The sequence below is a fragment of the Schistocerca serialis genome, chromosome 4 (genome assembly GCF_023864345.2).
Source record: "Schistocerca serialis cubense isolate TAMUIC-IGC-003099 chromosome 4, iqSchSeri2.2, whole genome shotgun sequence".
Taxonomy (NCBI): Eukaryota; Metazoa; Arthropoda; class Insecta; order Orthoptera; family Acrididae; genus Schistocerca; species Schistocerca serialis.
This window is the reverse complement of record NC_064641.1, coordinates 415,720,541-415,725,540: the sequence shown is the minus strand read 5'-3', so window position 1 is coordinate 415,725,540 and position 5,000 is coordinate 415,720,541. Positions and strand designations below refer to the sequence as shown.

The window sequence follows — 5,000 nt, the reverse complement described above, 5'->3', positions numbered from 1 at the left end:
GGCAAGCGCGCGCGGTTCTTCCCGGATGACGGACCTACCTGGCCCGGCCCCGGACCCGCGCCGCTGTTGGCTCGGGATGCTCTCGGGCGGAATAATCGCTCCCGTCAGCGGCGCTTCAGCTTTGGACAATTTCACGACCCGTCTTGAAACACGGACCAAGGAGTCTAACATGTGCGCGAGTCATTGGGCTGTACGAAACCTAAAGGCGTAATGAAAGTGAAGGTCTCGCCTTGCGCGGGCCGAGGGAGGATGGGGCTTCCCCGCCCTTCACGGGGCGGCGGCCTCCGCACTCCCGGGGCGTCTCGTCCTCATTGCGAGGTGAGGCGCACCTAGAGCGTACACGTTGGGACCCGAAAGATGGTGAACTATGCCTGGCCAGGACGAAGTCAGGGGAAACCCTGATGGAGGTCCGTAGCGATTCTGACGTGCAAATCGATCGTCGGAGCTGGGTATAGGGGCGAAAGACTAATCGAACCATCTAGTAGCTGGTTCCCTCCGAAGTTTCCCTCAGGATAGCTGGTGCTCGTACGAGTCTCATCCGGTAAAGCGAATGATTAGAGGCCTTGGGGCCGAAACGACCTCAACCTATTCTCAAACTTTAAATGGGTGAGATCTCCGGCTTGCTTGATATGCTGAAGCCGCGAGCAAACGACTCGGATCGGAGTGCCAAGTGGGCCACTTTTGGTAAGCAGAACTGGCGCTGTGGGATGAACCAAACGCCGAGTTAAGGCGCCCGAATCGACGCTCATGGGAAACCATGAAAGGCGTTGGTTGCTTAAGACAGCAGGACGGTGGCCATGGAAGTCGGAATCCGCTAAGGAGTGTGTAACAACTCACCTGCCGAAGCAACTAGCCCTGAAAATGGATGGCGCTGAAGCGTCGTGCCTATACTCGGCCGTCAGTCTGGCAGTCATGGCCGGTCCTTGCGGCCGGCCGCGAAGCCCTGACGAGTAGGAGGGTCGCGGCGGTGGGCGCAGAAGGGTCTGGGCGTGAGCCTGCCTGGAGCCGCCGTCGGTGCAGATCTTGGTGGTAGTAGCAAATACTCCAGCGAGGCCCTGGAGGGCTGACGCGGAGAAGGGTTTCGTGTGAACAGCCGTTGCACACGAGTCAGTCGATCCTAAGCCCTAGGAGAAATCCGATGTTGATGGGGGCCGTCATAGCATGATGCACTTTGTGCTGGCCCCCGTTGGGCGAAAGGGAATCCGGTTCCTATTCCGGAACCCGGCAGCGGAACCGATACAAGTCGGGCCCCTCTTTTAGAGATGCTCGTCGGGGTAACCCAAAAGGACCCGGAGACGCCGTCGGGAGATCGGGGAAGAGTTTTCTTTTCTGCATGAGCGTTCGAGTTCCCTGGAATCCTCTAGCAGGGAGATAGGGTTTGGAACGCGAAGAGCACCGCAGTTGCGGCGGTGTCCCGATCTTCCCCTCGGACCTTGAAAATCCGGGAGAGGGCCACGTGGAGGTGTCGCGCCGGTTCGTACCCATATCCGCAGCAGGTCTCCAAGGTGAAGAGCCTCTAGTCGATAGAATAATGTAGGTAAGGGAAGTCGGCAAATTGGATCCGTAACTTCGGGATAAGGATTGGCTCTGAGGATCGGGGCGTGTCGGGCTTGGTCGGGAAGTGGGTCAGCGCTAACGTGCCGGGCCTGGGCGAGGTGAGTGCCGTAGGGGTGCCGGTAAGTGCGGGCGTTTAGCGCGGGCGTGGTCTGCTCTCGCCGTTGGTCGGCCTCGTGCTGGCCGGCGGTGCAGGATGCGCGCGCCTGCGCGGCGTTCGCGCCCCGGTGCTTCAACCTGCGTGCAGGATCCGAGCTCGGTCCCGTGCCTTGGCCTCCCACGGATCTTCCTTGCTGCGAGGCCGCGTCCGCCTTAGCGTGCTCCTCCGAGGGCGCGCGGGTGCGCGGATTCTCTTCGGCCGCCATTCAACGATCAACTCAGAACTGGCACGGACTGGGGGAATCCGACTGTCTAATTAAAACAAAGCATTGCGATGGCCCTAGCGGGTGTTGACGCAATGTGATTTCTGCCCAGTGCTCTGAATGTCAACGTGAAGAAATTCAAGCAAGTGCGGGTAAACGGCGGGAGTAACTATGACTCTCTTAAGGTGGCCAAGTGGCGGCGGTGTGGCTGCATCCGGACTTGGCTTTTCGAAGTGCGGTCTTGATGTAGTCGTGCTGCTGATGCGAGGTGCCTTCCTTGGGTTATAGTTACAGGGAGAGTGATGCGCAATACATGGGCCTAGCCCTCTTAGCCTCTCCTCTCCTGCGGTCTTCTCCCCTTCTCGTGGGCCCGCTGATTTTCGCAGAGTGGAAGACCGCACCAGGGGCTTGGGGGGGTTACCAGCCCCCCCTCGCATTATCCCTTTTTTTAGTTGGGGGCAGTAACCAGAGAATAAGTGGTGGCCCTTCCGCTGAAGGTGCCACCCCAACTCCCCCCAGCACCTAGCCGGCCAACCGGCCGTGCCGAAAATCTTGTAACTTTTGCAGCAGTATACGCCTGTAGTGAGTGCCACCGCAGCTTCACCACCAAGAATGGTCTCGGGGTCCATCGCCGCCGCCAACATCTTGCGGCCGCCAACGCGGAGATCGTGACGGAGAGGCATCGCGCGAGGTGGACGGAGGAAGAAGTCCTGTCGCTCGCCAAGGCAGAGGCCGAACTGTTCCTCGAGAGGGACGCCCGGTTCTTCTTTGTCAATGAAGAACTCATCAGGATGTTCCCCGACCGAACGCTTGAGGCAATCAAGTGCCGACGGCGGCAAGCTGCCCACAAGCAGCTTGTCCGCTAGTTCATGGAGGCGCTTGAGATCGGTCGGGGGGAAGAGCCGGCGTCCCGCCGGGGAGCAGCGAGCCCGCTGCCTGACGCGGGCGAGGCCGCTGCGCCGCCCGTCGACGCAGCCGAGGACTTCGCGGCCGACACCACCGGGCCGCCGCCGGAGGGGCCGACTGACGCCGCCATCTGGGAGCATCTGGCGGGGCTACCTGCTTCCGCCCAGCGTTTCTCTGCCCTGGATCGAGTCATAGGTCTGGGGCGGGGCACGCCGCCCGATGTCATCCTGGGCATGCTCCCGGATGCCCTTGCGTCGGTCGGGTCCAGAGGGGAGAGATCGATCACCAGGACACAGCGGCCGCGCCAACCATCGAAGCGGCCGCCTGCCGCGCCGCCGACGCAGAAGCGCAAGCGGCGCCGCTGGGAATACGCGAGAACGCAGGATGCCTTCCGACGGTCGCGTGCACGTTGCGTGCGCGGCCTCTTGGATGGCACCCTGCTCCAGCCGCCACCTGCCATCCCTGGTCTGCTGGACTTCTGGGCGGACCTCTTCACTAAGAAGCCCGTCTCCACCGCGGGCTTCATTCGTGACCGCCTCCTTCCGCACTCGGAGCCTGTCGCTCTTGAGTGCCTATGGGGGCCGGTCACACATGAGGAGGTCGCCGCCGCGTTGCCGCCCAGGGGATCAGCAGCTGGGCCGGACGGCCTTACCCCAGCGGAGTTGCGGCGCCTGCCGCACGAAGTCCTGGTGAAAGTGATGAATCTCTTCCTTCTGGCCCGCGCCCTTCCGGAACGCCTGCTTCGCGCGCGGACGTCCCTTCTCCCGAAAACGGCTGCACCAACATCCCCCGCTGACTTTCGCCCCATTACGGTCTGCTCGGTGTTGGCGCGGACCTTTCACAAGGTTCTCGCGTCACGCCTGATGCGCGCTTGTGCTGTGGACGAACGTCAGCGGGCATTCATCCCTCGGGATGGGATGTTGGAAAACACTTTCATCCTGGACACTGCTCTCACCGACGCAGTTCGCTCCTGCCGCTCTGTCTTTGTGGCATCGATCGATGTATCTAAGGCATTCGATTCGGTGGATCATGCTGCCCTTCGCCCCGTGCTGAAGGCGCATGGCCTACCGGATTGCTTTGTCGAGTATGTCGAGCGGTGCTACGAGGGCAGCACGACAGTGATAGCGGACGGCGCCGGCGTGGGCGTGTCTGTGCAGCCAGCACGGGGCGTTCGCCAGGGCGATCCCCTCTCCCCCCTCCTGTTCAACTTTGCGGTGGACTACGTTTTAGGCCAACTGCCCTCCCACATCGGAGCTCGGATCCTCGGTCGCAGAGTCAACGCTGCGGCCTTTGCAGATGACGTCTTGCTGTTTGCAGCGACCCCGAGGGGCTTGCAGTCCCTCATCGACGCAGCTACCGCAGCCCTCGCCCACCTAGGGCTGCAGATCAACGCCCGGAAGTGTTTCACCCTCTCCTTAGTCGCGTCAGGGCGCGAGAAGAAGGTGAAGGTGGACAGCAATGTCACCTTCACAGCAGGCAATACCACCATGCCTGCCCTGCGTGTGGGTGAAACCTTCCGGTACCTGGGGCTGCAATTTTCCACGGCGGGTCGCTGTGTCTTCAATCCACGTCGTCACCTGGTGGAGCAGCTTGACGTCATCTCCCGAGCTCCGCTGAAGCCGCAACAGCGCCTCCACGCTCTCACCAACGTGCTTCTCCCTGGCCTGTACCACGGGCTGGCCCTCAGCCGCACCCGGGTGGGTGCATTGAAGTCGGCCGACGTCACCATCCGGGCCGCCGTCAGGAGATGGTTCCGCCTTCCGGCGGACACCCCCCTGGGATACTTCCACGCTCCTGTTGCCCAGGGGGGCCTCGGCATCCCATCTTGCCGATGGATGGGTCCGACGCTTCGTCGGTCCCGTCTCCTGGCGCTGAAGAAGATAGGGCCAGCCTGCGACGGTGCAGGCATGGATGAAGTGCAGCGTGAGATCGAGGTGCTGGAGCGCCACCTAATGTGGGAGGGCCACCTCCTCAAATCGTCAACGCAGGTTGGGGAAATGTGGGCGGCGCGCCTACACATCGCCATTGACGGTGCGGCGCTGTCATCCTCTGCCGCCGTCAGTGGCCAACATCAGTGGGTCGCCGACACCAGTCGCCTGCTATCTGGGCGTGACTACATCGACGCCCTCCGCGCCCGCATCAACGCCTTCCCTACGAAGGCACGGCGCAGCCGCGGGC

At 62.2% G+C, this 5,000-nt stretch overlaps 1 pseudogene; it reads left to right on the top strand.

Moving 5' to 3' along the window:
• LOC126475604 (large subunit ribosomal RNA) overlaps nucleotides 1–5,000 on the top strand; it is a 7,966-nt pseudogene that overhangs the window by 783 nt on the left and 2,183 nt on the right.